The 17,289-nt window shown below is 39.7% G+C and overlaps 1 protein-coding gene and 1 pseudogene across 2 annotated transcripts in view; one reads left to right on the top strand and one right to left on the bottom strand.

The window, feature by feature from the left end:
* Window positions 1–17,289, bottom strand: part of GNAQ (G protein subunit alpha q) — a 333,551-nt gene that overhangs the window by 238,890 nt on the left and 77,372 nt on the right. The window lies entirely within an intron of this gene.
* LOC118154534 (small nuclear ribonucleoprotein Sm D2 pseudogene) lies at window positions 5,803–6,369 on the top strand (annotated as a pseudogene).

The raw sequence follows: 17,289 nt of genomic DNA, 5'->3' as shown, positions 1-17,289 counted from the left end.
GCTGTAACTCCTTTTTACTTTTCCTATGTAACATATGAGAGTTTGGATCTGATCCAACAGCCTATGAGATGCTATTGAAAAGTTCTGAGCAGGTAAGAACTTCACCATAGGACTCATGAAGAAGACAGGGGCATGGCACAAACAGTTCAATTTTACAGGGAAGAAACATGACAAAGAAATGGGACCAAAGAAAGCTATGGCAAGGCCAACACAGGACACAAGACCCCAAAATTGTGTGGTGAAAATAGGCAGGAAGGACGGACTTAATACTGAAAAGATACAACAGACAGGTCTTAGCTGTGGTCTGCCGTGCAGTCAGAGAAAGAAGAGACCCAGAAAGAAGCACGGCTTGAACCTGAGAGTTCAAGAAAATGGGAGTGCCTTTAGCATCGTTGGGGTATCCAGAAGGAAAACTGGAGAAAGGTGAAGGTGATAGCCCACTTTTAGCTGTGTTATGTTGCCAAATGCATTTCCAGGGAGTAGAGGCTAGAAGCACAATTCTGGAAAGCTTCCTCATGGGACTTTGGAAGGGAAAGGTTGCTAAGAATCCACAACTGAATATTGAAAGCAGGAGACAAAATCATCTGATACTGGTTGAGCAAGGTTTCAGATGTGGTGGGAGGACCAGTGGAACCAGGCAGATGAGGCTGAGAGGGGCCCCTGTCCCTCTGGAATGCAATGCAGCAAATGGCTGCATGGAGGAGAAGGCAACCTTGAAGGTCCTCTGAGTGTGAGGGTCTGCCCAGGCTGACCTGGGAAAGACACGGATACAAATCAAGTTTATCCCACCTTCCAGTGTCACCTCTTTCCTGCTGTTCTCCTATATCAGGTGTGTCCCCATGACTTTCCTAAGGATAAGGAACAAGGGGCAAAGAAGGTTCTAGAAATGTTGAATAAATACACACATTTATGGTCTCTTATGGCAATGGCCATGAAACTCCACCTCAGAACATCCACTGGGGTAGAAGTAAATTTCCAAATTCTGTTAATGCATGCAATGGCTAGGCATGAGTCATGTGCCTTCAGTTTGATCAGAAAATTCTGACCCTGCATCAAGAAGAACTAAGTATGTTTATTCAAATATTCAAGTATGTCACTAGGAATATTTTAGTCACCTTACTGAAAGTTCATTTATTTTTACTAAATTAACTAAATCAATTGAAGAGTACAATTGATGTCCCAACCTATTGCTGACTATAAGCTCATATATTTCACCACCTTGAGATAGTATAAAGCATAATTAATTCTAAAATGCTAAATAAGTTCCCCCTTTTCTCTCCCAATTCATCTCCAGAAATGAACAACACAGAAAGCAAAGAAAATGGCCGGGCATGGTGGCTCAAGCCTGTAATCCCAGCACTTTGGGAGGCTGAGGCGGGTGGATCACGAGGTCTAGAGATCGAGACCATCCTGGTCAACATAGTGAAACCCCCGTCTCTCCTAAAAATACAAAAAAATTAGCTGGGCATGGTGGCGTGTGCCTGTAGTCCCAGCTACTCAGGAGGCTGAGGCAGAAGAATTGCCTGAACCCAGGAGACAGAGGTTGCAGTGAGCCGAGATAGTGCCATTGCGCTCCAGCCTGGGTAACAAGAGCGAAACTCCCTTTCAAAAAAAAAAAGAAAGCAAAGAAAATATTAAAAAATCCAAACCCTAAGTCATTAGCCATAACAGATAATCAGTTGAGTGAAAAAATTCATTCTGGAACTTGGATTTCAACCAAATTTTAGAGTAATTATTTTGTCCAACAGGAATTAGTAAGAATCAAACAGATAATGCCACAGAGAGAATATTTTATAATCATAGTATGTTGGGTGTTTTGAAACATGGCCATTGAACTCTTTTGCACATGAAGAATAGCAAAGACTGGTGGCAAGCGTGATTTCTGTACCCTCCCCATTTTAACCAAATCAAAGAAAGTGATTCTGATTGAATTATGTCATAGTTATATACTTGCTGATGTCCTGATACTTAAAGATAAGGGTGACCATATAATTTTTCACCCCTGCCAGGCAAGGGGGCTCACGCCTGTAATCCTAGAACTTTGGGAGGCTGAGGCAGGCGGATCACGAGGTCAAGAGATCGAGACCATCCTGACCAACATGGCGAAACCCCGTCTCTACTAAAATACAAAAATTAGCTGGGTGTTGTGGCGCATGCCTATAGTGCCAGCTACTCAGGATGCTGAGGCAAGAGAATTGCTTGAACCCAGGAGGCGGACGTTGCAGTGAGCCGAGATTGTGCCACTGCACTCCAGCCTCTGTCTCAAAAAAAAAAAAAAAAATTTATCAACCCTAAAAGGATATTCTAAGCATAAAAGGGGTACTATTAAAAACTGTACTACGACAATATGTGTAAACTACAATATTCCTAGACAAATTGGGACAGATATATGATCCTATTAAAAGTATTCTGAAATAGAAGGTTGTAAAAGAACACTTAAAAGGCTGAAGAGAAGTTTTAAAGGTGAAGAATAAAGGGCATGGAAAAAATCTGAATATTAGCAGTAATACATAGTCCTAATATTCCTTATGGTGCATATTTACAGATTCTAAAAAGTGTATGAACTCCCACAACAAACAATGCTTTAAAAATAGGACCTAGGTAGGGCACAGTGGCTCACACCTGTAATCCCAGTACTTTTAGGAGGTCAAAGCGAGCAGACTGCCTGAGCTCAGGAGTTTGAGACCAGCTTGGGCAATACCGCCAAGCTCCATCTCTAAAAAATAATACAAAAATTAGGCGGGTGTGGTGAGAACCTGTGATCCCAGCTACTTGGAGGGCTGAGGGGAGAGGATCACTTGAGCCTGGCAGGTTAAGGCTGCAGTGAGCAGAGATCACACCACTGCACAGAGATCATAGCACTGCACTGCAGCTTGAGTGAGAGAATAAGACCCCATCTCTTAAAAAAGAAAAATTAAATTTTAAAAAAGGATCTAACACACTGGGAGAAAATATTTGTAAAATACTACAAAGAGTTAACAGTGAAATGTCTTTAAAAATTTGCAATTTGAATTTTTTTTTTAATCTCCCAATAAGGAAAAGGCCAATTGGAAAAAAAATTATAATAACTAATTAAAAAATAATTTAGCCTTACAAGTATTAAAATAATTAACAAATTCAAATGGCAATGGCACAATATATTTCACATATTAAATAGTCAAAGATGTTTTTAAATGATCATAATCAGGATTTGGAAGTCTAAGGCAAAATTGGCATTCTATACACCAAAGGGAGAAATATAAACAGCCACAAAGCTTTCTGCAAAAACTCAGCAATAGCTATCATGTATCAAAATATTGTATACATTCCTGTTCCAGTGACTCTACTCTTAGAAACTTTCCCCAAGGCAATATTTATGCATTTTCAAATACTAGCTATAGGATGTGTATCCACAGTTGATTAAAAACATCAATAAATCAAAACCTAAACATTCAACAATAAGGAATGGGTAAAATAAATGATGGTCCATCCACATGATGGGAAACTATGCAGCCATGAGAAATAATATTTTATTACATTTAATTAAATAAAAAATGTTTATGATATATTGCCAAATGGAAAGAGTGGACTGCAAATTCATATGTAAACCTTATACCAGTTCTTGAAAACTTACACACACACACACACACACACACACACACACACACACAGTTGGAGCTGGTCTCCAACTCCCTTTCTATGTTAGATACAGAAAGAGGAAGGGCAAAAAAATTCATAATAAAGTGTTGAAAGTGATTATCTCTGGGTGATAGGATGAGTAACTTCTCTTTTTCCTATTGCTGTTATATTTTCCCAATTAACATTAAAATGGTATATTTTGTAAAAACAAAACAGTTGTTAAGAGACTGAAAAAAAAAGTTCTATCCCCTTACAAGGACTTTCCATCAAAGATGTAACAGAACTGGTAATAGAGCTAAAAGATCATATTCTTTTAGTCAGAAGATGTCAAACGTAAGGTGGCTTGGGGTTCTATTTGGAATTCCTCTAAGACCAGGCTTGTGAAGATAAAACTGAGATAAAATATACAAGAAAATGTCAGAGAGTTGTCAAGTACTATATAAAGCAATGATTTTAATAGTGAGCCATTAGCAGAACATGCTTTGGGTTGAGTTGTTTTTCTTAATTCCACAGTGATCCATCACTCTGCTTTGTGAGTACTGTGATGCACTTGGAAAATGGTTGGCTGGACAGAGCATAAACAGAACTGGCATGCTGGATGAAAACCACAGCCCTCACATTAGTAACCCTTGTCCTGATCAATGGAAACAAAAAATAATAAGGCATTCCCAATAGATTTCCTGGGAAACTTACCAAAAGGTAGGAAATGAATTAACCCCCACTACATATATTTCTCATAGTCCTTGACCTCAGGACCCTAAACACAGTAATAGGCTCAAAGAAAAGGGCTAATACATAATTATCTTAATTGTACCCCTTCAAATATCCATGCATAAAAAAAACTTTCAAAAGTAAAGACATCTGAAATTTACCAAAATGTGATCAACAGCTGTGTCTGGGTTGTAAAAATTATCTTTTTGTCTATATTTTACAGATTTCTAACAAGTATTTATTAAATTCAATTTTAAGCAATCTTTGCAATCCTTGCAAATTTGCTGCACTTGGATCCAATAATTAACCAACTGGCTATGTGACTGTGAATGAGTGAATTTACCTTTCTGGGTTTCGTTTACCATTGAATGGGCTGGAACATATGAATGCTGATTAAAGACACTGAATGTGTCTAGTATAGCAGCAGGTAATGCTTTAAGAATGATGACTTCTTAATGGATAGAAACAAAATCTATGAATAAAACATTATTTGTAGACATTCCACTAGGTTCCAGTTAGCATACAGACTAGTAACCTCAGATGGCAGATATTGGGCATTGCAGAACCCATTTCTGACCTCAAAAGCTCTCAGGTCAACATAGATTTGAAGATTATTCCAACACATGAACCAAGGAAAGGGCTCCCCTTAGAGGTTTTGACTCATAAGCCAAATTTGACCCTCAGGATCATTTTAAAGCCAAGCTACAAACCACAAAAGAAACTTAGAGATATTAAGACAAGAACACAAGGAATATTAGTCCCTTTTCTGCCATTAAAACGTTTAACTTTCAGCAGGATGATATGGGTCATGATTCCCCCATATTTACAACAGAGTCACACCAGAAAGTGTCTTCTCTTTCTATAATGATATAAATCTCTAGTATGCACATTCATGTGAGACTACCCTAAATTAAAGCTTGATTTTTCCCTACTATGCAAATTGGGGGAAATAAAAAAAAGTAACTTTATCCTGGAAGTAACTTGTATTTTTTTGGCAGGGGGATAAAGTCTTGCTCTGTTACCCAGGCTGGAGTATAGTGGCACGATCTCGGCTCACTGCATCCTCTGTCTCCCGGGTTCAAGCAATTCTTCTGCCTCAGCCTCCCAAGAGTAGCTTGGATTACAGGCACGTGTCACCACACCCGGCTAATTTTTGCGTTTTTAGTAGAGACGGAATTTTGCCATGATGGCCAAACTGGTCTCCAACTCCCTACCTCAGATGTTCCACCCACCTGACCTGCCCAATGTGCTGGGATTACAGGCATAAGCCACAGTCCCTGGCCAGTGAAAACTGCTCAATGTGGTGTTAGGCAACTACCAGAATATTGCTTTAGAAGAACATCTGGTAGTGAGAAAATATGTTTCTCACAGAGGACAAAACAGGTAGGCAGTATGAACAAATGATACCTATCCCAAAATCTACTGATTCATTCAGAATACATATATATAATATTAACAATAGGATATCTGGTTAATGGCAATACCAGTTGTTTTTTTCTCTTAATCTTTTCTGTATTTTAAAAATGTGGAGGCAGCAGCAATGCAGAAGAAATGGGAGTGAATCAAGAGCTTAGTGACCAACATGAGCCTCCTCAACAAGCCCAAGAGTGAGATGACCCCGGAGGAGCTGCAGAAGCAAGAGAAGGAGGAATTTAACATGGGTCCACTCTCTGCTCATTCAGTCCGTCAAGAACAACACCCAAGTGCTCATCAACTGCCGCAACTATAAGGAACTCCTGGGCCACGTGAAGGCCTTCGATAGGCACTGCAACATGGTGCTGGAGAATGTGAAGGAGATGTGGACTGAGGTACCCGAGAGTGGCAAGGGCAAGAAGAAGGCCAAGCCAGTCAACAAAGACCTCTACATCTCCAAGATGTTCCTGCGTGGGGACTCAGTCATTGTGGTCCTGTGGAACCCACTCATCGCTGGCAAGTAGGAGCCACCTATCCCTATCTGTCAACAGAACTCACTCCCCGTCCTACAAAGACCGCTGCCACTGGTATTGAGAATAATAAAGCTCTGTGTTTACTTCTAGCGGTGTAAAAAAAAAAAGTGGTATATTTGAAAATAAATTACTTTAATAATCAAAAACTATAATAAAAGCATTTTAGAATTATTCCAATAGGGCTCACAAATCTTCAGCCATATTAGATCATCTGGCTCCATTAAACAACCAAGAGTATACAAGATGCAGGTTGTCACTTACGCCATTTGTTTAAAACACTCAGACATCCATGTACCATCAATCTGCCTCAGCCCATATATCCCCTTTAGACCAGAAATCAAACCATTCCTATTCCCTCCTCCACCAAACTTACCACTCAGCAACCTCTGAGGCCCCTCTGGTCAGGCCCAGTAGGGAATATGTTTGGAAGCAGGTGGAAGTTCATGGGACCCCTCACATAACCCTGTGAACGACCATCTCTTCCACACTGAGGCGCTACTCCAACCTCTGTCACTCACTGTAATGCAAGAGAAATCTGGTCTGCTACTTTGACACTAACTTAGCTTGCCCAGTATAAAATTAACTGTGTGAAGTACAGTCAAATTGTCAATGAACACAAGATGACACACTGCCTTTTATTTATTTAGTAATTTTTTGAGATGTGGTCTCGTTCCGTCACCAGGCTGGAGTACAGTGATTTGATCTCAGCTCACTGCAACTTCCACCTCCCGGGTTCAAGCGACTCTTCTGTCTCAGCCTCCCCAGTAGCTGGGACTATCGGCACCCACCACCATGCCCAGCTAATTTTTGTATTTGCAGTAGAGATGGGGTCTCACCACATTGGCCAGGATGGTCTCAATCTCCTGACCTCATGATTCACTGTCACAGCCTCCCAAAGTGCTGAGATTACAGGAATTAGCCACCTTGCCCAGCCAACACATGGCCTCTTTTAAGCAGCTGTGATTCTATAATTACCTGTTTGTGACTGGAGTGACAAGAAGATCTGAATAATTCAGGCATTCAGAGTCAAAATACTTTATTAAACATCTAGTTCTAGAAAGATATAAATCCAGAGAGAGGAAAGGAGAAAAGGGAGAGCACTCTGCTCATATGGGCTGTCCCATCCCAGAACACCAGGGGTCTCAGCCCACCCCAGAGAATTCAGCAAGGTGACTGAGGAAGGTCAAAGGTCTATCTGTCTGCTTCCCAGTTCCCTCTGAGTCTGTCTTCACAGCCTGACTTCCTTATTTGTTTGAAGTACTGTAAATTCTGAGAATATCAGGCACACCCATACTCAAATGTAAGTAGAAAAACAAATCACAAAGCCAAATACAAATTGGTTCTTGGGCTACTAACTGGGGATCATCCATCAGATAAAGGTGATTTTCTTCTTTACACGTTTAGTGTTTAATGCGGCACCTTCACAAAAGATACAACATTTGAATAAAAATCTATTTGCCAACTTGGAAAATTCAGCACTCGAAACAGATATGAAGTGGCTGTAAAGTTGCTTTACTCAAAAAGTAAGAATATAAGTAGTTAAAAAAAAAAAAAGAGATCTTAAATTCCACACTGCTTTGTTAACACTAAACTAAATGTACCGCCTCAGGTTCTGTCTGTCTGGGTTATGATAACATGTAAAACCTAGGCCAAAACTGCCCTAAATATTTTATGTATGTGGCTTTTCAATAAAGTGTTTATTAGGAAAACAGAAAAGGCCTTCCTACTTTGGAAAATGTTTTAAAATGCATAATTACCTAGGTTAGAGGTAAGCTACATACTCACAGATGAAAAATATATCCTCTTAGGGGAAAAAAAACCCGGCTGCCCTAATTATACATAGATGATCTAATTAAACTGTCATTCACAGTTCATTAAAGCTATTAATAAATTGTAAATGGGAAAAAGGAGTAATACAGTTAAATTTATAGGAATGTTAAAACCTATTAAACTTAAACACAGCCAAAGTACTAGTGGTGAAGTTCCCTAAGAACATGAACTTTACACCTCAACCAAGGGACCCTTAAAGGCCTGATCTAAAGGCTCTAGACTTGCCTTCTCGCTTATAAATGAGGAAACTGAGGTCAACTGAAGTTATGTGAATCACCCAAGTTTAGATCCTCTAACTTTCTCACTACTTCTAAGGTTGCCACACTTCCTAAATTGGATGGATTTCTTCAGTCCTAAACAGAAAATGCTAACATGCCTTGCTACTTTAAGTGGAGGAAGAGGGCTTGATAATCATTCCTGGAACAGTTCACTGAACAAAATACTAGATGGGAAGTAAACTGATGCAGACAGAAGAGAGAGGACCAAATGGTGAGGTGGTAACATCACTACCTACACAACAACAAGCATGCTGCTAGTGGATATTGCAAGAAGAGAGAAGCAACAGGAACTAAAGAAAACAGAAAACTTTAATGAAGTCTGATGTGCCCAGAAAAAAGGGTTCGTAGGAATTTCACGGTGAGTGAAATATCCTTATGAATCTACCTGTTGACAAAAGAAACTTTTTGCTTAAACTAAGATAGAATCATACTGCCAACCAAAACAGCAGAGTAACCACTACGTCAATAAAGGATTGAGAATAAGCAGAACATTTTTCAGCTCTATAAATAATGTGTTTTCTTCCCCTTAAGATTCCACGTTTCCAGAAACCCCAAAAATACCTAAGCAAAGGAAACTCCATCAAAAGTGCGTATGTCTTAGCACTAGTCAGTCAGTGCCTGCACCCCACAAACCAATGTGCAATCCCTGGGGGTATGACCCAGCAGCCATGTGCTCCACCACTGACTGCTGAGAAAAACCAGTCTCTTCAAATAGGCAATGCGGAAAAAAAACAAAAATAAAATGAAACCTTATCTGTATTGTTGTTATCTGCAGTCTTTGTTTTACACAGTTTATGATGACTCAAAGCAGTTGCTAAATTGATCAACAGTAACACACGGTAAAGCCTGGGGTCTCAGATTCAGGCATTACCACTAGCTGGGTAGCTTTGAGCAAGTTGAGGAAATTGTCACTTTCTTCATCTGCAAAATGAGGATAATGATGCCTAGCTTACAGGGTTTGTTTGCAGACAATACAGGTAGAGCCCTTAGGAGTGACTGCCACAAAATAAATTCTGTAACTTGTTATTATGGCAAATAAAGGCATTCACAATAAAGCCTCATCTGCGCTCTCCAGGCTACGCCCAACTTCTCCCCAGTAACAAGCTATCTTCTTTCCCTTTCCCCAAATATCCTTCTCTACTGGGCAAAAAACCTCCCTCATTCTTGTCCCTTAAGTTGGCCAACTCCCCAGAGGCCGGCTGGCTGCTCCTTCTATGTCTATTATGTGATTACATTTAGATTATAATTACTTATGTAACGAGAAAGACATTTATTTACTGGAATGAGGGGGAAGGGTGAAGACCAGCCTATCCAGGCTATTTCCATGAGGAGGCAAGCAGTGAGCCCTGGGCTGGGCAGTATTTCCCAGGGCACAGGCTGTGGGGAGGGCCCCAACCTAAAAGGAAGAGAGGACAAGTTTTCAAAACACCACAAGCATGACTCTACCCTATGCTAGTGCCATCCTATGTTGTCTTTAAATTTATTAAACTTTGTAAAAGCCATATGTGACTGGCTATGTATGCAGGCAGAGGTACAAGAAACAAAAGTGTGTGACACGAAGCTATCTGGGGAGGAATTTGAAATGTCTAAAGCATTCAACTGGTGTTCAGTCTGTTTCACCAAAATGTAAGAAGGGCAGCTACTACCCGTACATGCCCCCTTATTTCCACCACAACCATGAAATTCCCATGGCTGGAGAGATGGTAAGTAGGCAGAGTGGTTTAGAGCAGTGCTTCTGAAACTTCACTGTGCATTCGAATTTCCTGGGAACACTATAAAAACCCACATTCTGATTCCACAGTTCTGGAGTGGAACGTGAGATTCTGCATGTCTAACCAGGGGTGAGGTGATGCCAACACTTCAGCATCCTGGAAGCAGCCGAGTCTCAGAGCACAGGTGTCAGAGCCAGAAGGCCTCTCTGTTCATAGCCCAGCTACTTAATAGCTGTGTGACCTCCAGCAACTTACTTAAACTCTCTGGGCCTCTTTTTTTGCCATCCATAAAGAGAAGAAAATAGGAGCATCTACTTCATAGGGTGGTTCTTGAGGATTAAATGAATGAACATGTGTGAAGGTAGCTAGAAGAATACCTGGCACAAGAAAGTGCTAGACAGGTGTTAACTATTGTTATTAACATTTATTTCTGAATATCTCCCGCATCTATCATACTAAGGTGCAATTCAAAACAGCATACATTAATGTTTTTGAATAATGTTATTTTGAATAAATTAACATGTTTATAAGCTAGTATGAACAGTTAACAAAATAGTATCTCTATTAAATCCTCAGAGGACCTAACTGTAAAAAAAGATAATATTTAAAACTATAGTCATTTTAAACCGATGAAGAACTGCATCCAAATCTTGTTCCTCGTGGAAACCTCACTGGACTGCAGGCTCACTATCCCAACAGAGGACACAAATCACTGGCACTCATTGGCCAGAAATGGCCTTTTACCCTTTTCCAGCTAAGAAAGACAGACAGAGGCCTGACACAGGACTATCCGGGAAGGCGGGGGACTCAGAGGTAGGGATAGAGGAGGACATGGATGAAGGAGGACACACAGTGGGGGCAGATGACTGTGAGGTCCAGCCAGGAGGGCAGCCTAGGCCTGTGCATGCAAGAATTAACACAGGTTCCTAAGTGGGCAGAGCACAAAAGAAAGAACAATGACTGTTACTGTTGACTGAACATCCATTGTTTGTCAGGCCCAAATCATGCTATTCATCCTATAAATAACCCTGCAAGGTAAATTTTATTTTTCCCATTCTGCAGCCTGGAAGGCTCCCTAGCATTGTTTAGAAGATTTTTTATCCTTTTCAAATAAATATTCCTACAGCCACTGAACCTGGACCCTTAGGACATGAACAGGCGAACACCAGACCAAGAACCAACAGCTCTGTGCATATCATCTGCCCCTAGATACTTTCCATTTGGGAGTCACATTGGAAATTAGTGTTGGTTCCTCTGCTCACAACGTCTTGATACATAGCCCACTTCTCCCACAAGACTGTAACTCCTTTCAGGTGCCCCAGGGTCTCCCCAGGAGGATCTCACACATGCCTCAAGGCCTGTGTTTTCAATAAATTCCCTTACATTTACTGAAGTAGTCATCTTATGTTAACAGACAGAAAATTTATATTATTAAAATAGAAAATGAGGACACTGACACTGAGAGGTTAAATATCTGGCCTGTATCCACGGAAATACTAAGTGGCAAAACTAGTATGTGAACCCAGGGCACCACCAGGCCACAGAGCAACAGCCACTCGCCACGAGGCTAGAAGCAAAGATAGCTCAGCCCTGGTACAGAGGTGAGGTTAAACGATAAAACTTCAGTCCTTAGGGGCAGAAATGAGTGTGATGGAGACACACGGCTCACAAGCCACTGGGGAGTGAGACAGATTTTCACAGCAGTATTCCACAGTGGGAACCAAAGAATTCAAATTCTGCATCTCTTGCGAGACAGGGCTTAGGAATCCTCCTGGGTCTGAGAGAGAGCTCCCAGCAGATAGGAACTTGGTTAGCATCGACCCCACCGTGAGTGAGCAGCAGTACCAGCCACTCAAGTCCTGAAGCCCTTGGTTCAAGCAATGAGGGGACACCAGCAGCTGGGACGGAGACACCACCAATATCTCAGCCCTATACTTGATGGCTCTGGAAAATTGGCATAGGTGAGCTAGAGGAAGGGAAATACTGCTCTGTCTGCAGGAAAAGAAGTGGGGCTAACACCAGGTCTACAAGAGCTGGAAGCTTCATTTTATTTTTTAAAGGAAAACATTAAGAGATTCACATGTGCATTCTTCTCATGGGCAGGAAACTTTTCCATATTTTTCATATCTTTATTCATATCCTAACTCAATGAAAGCTCCACTTTGGTTCAGAATCCTATTCTTCAATTCCCCCTCAAATTCCCTGCAATCTGGTTTTCATCTTGAACCCTTGGAAGAAGCTATCCTCAAAAAAGATTCCAGATTCATGCGGCCAAGTCTTGCCCCATGTGGTATAAAACAACCCTCACATAACACCCCCTCCTCTGGCTTCCATTGCCTGTTCCTGTACTTTATTTCTTACAGATGAACCTTCTTATTTACCCTGACTCTTGTATTACCAAAAAACTTACCATATCTGGGTTAAACTACTTACTATAATGTTCTTACCAGGTTCTCTTCCTGAAACTCTGTTTCTCCGAAGGCAATTACAAATGATTCCAATTAAGTTTATATTCAGGTGTTGGTCAGCTCTAAACTCATCACCAAATTCTCAATTCCTTACAAAGAGAATTTCCCATTTTGGGGAAGTAATCATTTCCTAGCTCCAGCAGGTTATTAAGCTTGCTCACTTCTCAATGCTGATTCTTCCCTGATTTGCTTTTGTGCCTCCACACTACATGGCTGTCACTACGTGATGCAGGAAAACAGGTTATAATACGTTTTTGTCCCACCCTTGAAATCCACATACACCAGCAGCCATTTGCTCCAGCAACCCTTCCACATTCAGCATACAACTACCTTCCCAGGCCCGTTTCTATACCCTACTGTCTGTCTAACTACTGAGGTTCCAATGTCTGCTTTCTCGTGTAAGAAAAACAAAAACGTCTGTACTGATAAACAAGAAAATATTTACAGGTAGTTATCTCTAAGGAGGAAATGGGGAAAGGGAAGGGAGTTTCACTCATTTCAGACATTTCTGTGCCACTTGAAATTTTTTTAATGAACAGGCACTGCACTTGTTTTTCACTAAATAGACACTTTTTATGAAAGAAACCAGCTAATTAGTATAAAAAGACATAGGTACAAGGATAATCACTACAGTGTTCTCATTACTGGGGAAAAAAATGGTAGAAAATAATAGATAGAAACCAGAAACACCTAAATCAATCAATATATAGGGTCTTGATGTAATAAATAAGAGTACATCTATAAAACATAATACTGGAGAGCTACTAAAAATACTATACTGTCATTGAAAACATCTATAATATATTAAAAACAGGTTATAAAACAACTTTTTTAATTTTTAAAAAAGCTACATTGTTTAGATAAGATTAAAAACACGATGAGGCCAAGATTTATATCCTGTATCTTTACCCATGCATACTTTGTTTAGGGCACATTAATACAGATCACAGTCAAGTGCTCACTTTTTTTTTTTTTTTTTTTTTTTGAGACAGAGTCTCACTCTGTCTGGAGTGACAGGCTGGAGTGCAGTGTCACAATCTCAGCTCACTGCAACCTCTGCTTCCTGTGTTCAAGCGATCCTCCTGCCTAGCCTCCTTCATAGATGGAATTATAGGCTTATATCAGCATGCCCAGCTAATTTTTGTATTTTTAGTAGCGACAAGGTTTCTCCATGTTGGCCAAGCTGGTCTTGAACTCCTGGACTCAAGCGATCTGCCCGCCTTGACCTCCCAAAGTGCTGGGATTACAGGCATGAGCCACTTCATCCAGCCCATTCACTTATTTTAATAATTTAGCCATTGGTAAAGATATGTTTGGACTCATTTTTCACAAATACCTTCATGGGTATTTGCTAAAATTCATCAAGCTTTATAGTTTACTTATCGATTTTGTTTTTACAAGACAAATTAGTCAACTTATAGTTTATTTACTTAGCCGTGTACCTAAAAAACGTAATCATCGTGTCTAGTTTGTTCTCAGTCCATGGCTGGAATAGGCCCCAGAACCTGGATACCAGAGAAGGGGTTCCTTTAAGAAGGAGAGACTGCATAGATGAGCTCTAAGGCCTTTCTACCACCCAACTTTATGATTCTCTCTGTTCCATTTGTGGGGAAAGTGGTGAAGGGGGTCATGAGTTATTATATCCAAGAGATGTGAACGATCTCAAAGTTCACATTTCAAAGTTTCCTAAATAAGCTTGTTCAACATTCACTCTGCCTCTAGGATCAGTGCATGTGACGCAAAGCCGGTCTACGGCCCTGGGACAAGGCACACAGCATCCATTTCCATAATCTCAGGCCTTCAATTATAGGGAATGTCTGCTCCTTACCCTCATTCCTTGTAGCTTCAGTCAAAAGGCAATCTGATGACAAGTAGGATAATCATGAGTGGGCAAAAAGACAGAACTCATATCCAATTTCCTGTTTCGTTTCCTGGGAAGCCTGAAATTGAAGTCTATATAGTATCTGTATTTTCTATTTCTCTAATCCACTTAACAAAGTGAGAAAATATGCCCAAAGGTGGATTGATTCAAAGCAGGAAATATACTCGGTTTTTATATTTAAAATAACATTTTTGTTGCTGTTGTTCCGAAGTTACAATGGAGTGGAGTATGACCCAACAATTCTACAAAACAAAGAAGAAACCTTTTTAATTGTACTTTTAAAAATTTTCCGTGCATATGTCAAATCTAAAATTAATATAAAAAAATACAAAGAATACTTGTTTTATAAGAAATTGTCACTTTTATCTTCCACCTTTTAGTTAATGATAACACACAAATAATAAAAAAAGAAGTATGTTAACAGTATCCAACTGTGCTGTTATTCAAAACTTTATTCTAAAGTTTATTACATTTTTTCAAATGATTGCCTTAGAACAGTTAAGAAATGAAGAAAATTAAGAATTGCAGAAAAAAGTTAAGTTTTAGCTTTCATAAAGTTATCCTTTATTAAATTTCAATGCAAAATAGCCATTAGGTGTTTAATTTATCTAGTATCTTCCAAATTCAGTTTACCATGCTAAATCAGCGTCAGCTGACTACTAAACCCAACGTCTGTTTCACTCCTTATATTATTGCTTAATTATTCATAGATAAATGTCTAAGAAGCCCATTAACAAATAATAAAACATCAGATTTCATGCTAGTGACTCATCTGAAAAGACAGGAATAAGACTGGGAAAACTTGAAAAACACTTCCAAAAAAGAAAGCAGTGAAATATTAAGTATGTTTTTGAGAATCCTATAAACATCAGCAATAGTTGTTGTTAATTCACTACACGGAAGTTTTAATAAACACAGAAAACTTGTTTTCAAGCTACATTATAGATAAAATAATACATTCCAATAAAAGTATCATGCTGTGTTCAGTTCCAAGTACAGCATCTCTGTGAAGCGTACCAGCTGGAAATCACTGCTAACAATTTGGACTTGGAGAAGAAACAGCGGACCCAGTTAGGTAAGGCCAAGTGCTCCTAAGCTGCTGCTCTGGGAGTTACACCCAGCCTGTCTGAAAGGCGCCCTCAGCACAACCCACAGGTTCTTGAGATGATTCAAATGTGCATTAAAGTGCAAGAATCCCTAAATCAGTTCATGTCTCTCAACAAAATCATCTCTGGGTATTTGTGTTATTTTCATGTTTATGTTACAAAGAAAATGATTCATATGCTTTGAAAATCATTCAGTGTCTAACTGGATTACAAAATTGTATGAAAGAGGGATGTGTTTTCTCCTTTGGCCTTTCTCAGAACAAACTCTAATGAAGGCAAGCCCTGCAGTATATACACATGTGAAGGGGATAAGCCAGAATTAGAAATGGCTTAGTCTCCCAAAAGTCACTAGTAGGCAATGAATCCCTGCACACCCAAACCTAGTGGCAGGCCTTCTTTCTTAACACAAAAACAAAGTATGAACAGAAACTTCATCTGTGAATGCTTTGTTAAGTAATCCTCTTATGATATTTAATCTGTCAGTGTTTGAACAGATCATAAATGTTGTGGCTATCAAAACTAAGGAAGTAAAAATCAAATACAGCTGACTGGCAAAGAGAACCAAGTAACAATTACAAAGAACTCTGCACAAGTGACCCAGCCTTCTGCCTGCTGCCAACACAATCTGGCCCCTGGCATTTATCATCCCCAACATTGTTATCTTCCTTCATTGTCCAAATATTTAATTATCTATTCCTATCAAATTAAAAAATCAGGTCACAAATATTTTGTATCCCACTTTACCACGTGGCATAAAAACATTTTATTTTCTTCCAGAAAAAGGTTTAGGATGTCTTTGAAACTCCACCATGAAAACCGTTTCATTTCCTTATCATCTGTTTATCACGTGATCCTGAAAAGTCCAGTTTCATCCTTTTCTCACATTTGATACCAGGAAGTAAGTAATGCAGCATGTACACAACATTCAGCTGAGTTTCACTGCAAGAAGCACTGTAACTAAATTACTATGCTCTCTAGAATATTTTGGACTATTTCTCCAACCTAATTTGTTCAGTTCAGCCATGTGCCAAATGGTGTTAGAGAATTCCTGTTAAGGCAGCAGCATCTTCCTTTCATAGAGTAAGTGTCAAAGTAAAGGTGTGCTAATACATTATCAACCTAGGCACAGTGCCGCCACAGTACGACTTAAGAAAGAGAATAACTGAGAGCACTACAAGTTTTAGATTTATGTTTCAGAAGCATCTTGATGCTTGACAAAACAGGAGAACGATACAGGAGTCACGCTGTTGGGCACACCCACTGTGTTACCTCCTCCGTGCCTCAGAATTTCCTGGCCAGTTTAACATCAAATCCTAATTAATTCAGATCAGCACTCAAGAAAGCATGTTTTATTTCAAAGAATGTTAGAGAGTTTAATGACACAAAATTCAGATTCCAGAGCTGCAAAAGGCCTTCAAGATCCTCCACTTGAATTCTTCATTTATTAAAGACATAAGCTAAGGCACAGAGCTACTAAGAGATCAGACTACATCGATAGACCTGGCTAATGGCCTGGCAAAAGGGTCTCTTGAATCTTGCAATGGTGCTATCAAGCTGACAAAATGTCACCAGTCATTCCTGTGTTAACCATCAACACAATAACAAAACCCTTCCGAGGAAGGCAATAGTGGTGTCCAGAGAACATTCCGTATTAGCACTCTAGGTAAAATGTTCAATTTTCATTAAATTTGTCCCTGATCACTGCATGATTTCTGTTAAACCAGGACTCTCCTGCATA

The sequence above is a fragment of the Callithrix jacchus genome, chromosome 1, assembly GCF_049354715.1.
Source record: "Callithrix jacchus isolate 240 chromosome 1, calJac240_pri, whole genome shotgun sequence".
Taxonomy (NCBI): Eukaryota; Metazoa; Chordata; class Mammalia; order Primates; family Cebidae; genus Callithrix; species Callithrix jacchus.
The sequence above is the reverse complement of the archived record's forward strand: the minus strand, read 5'-3'. Positions and strand labels throughout refer to the sequence as shown.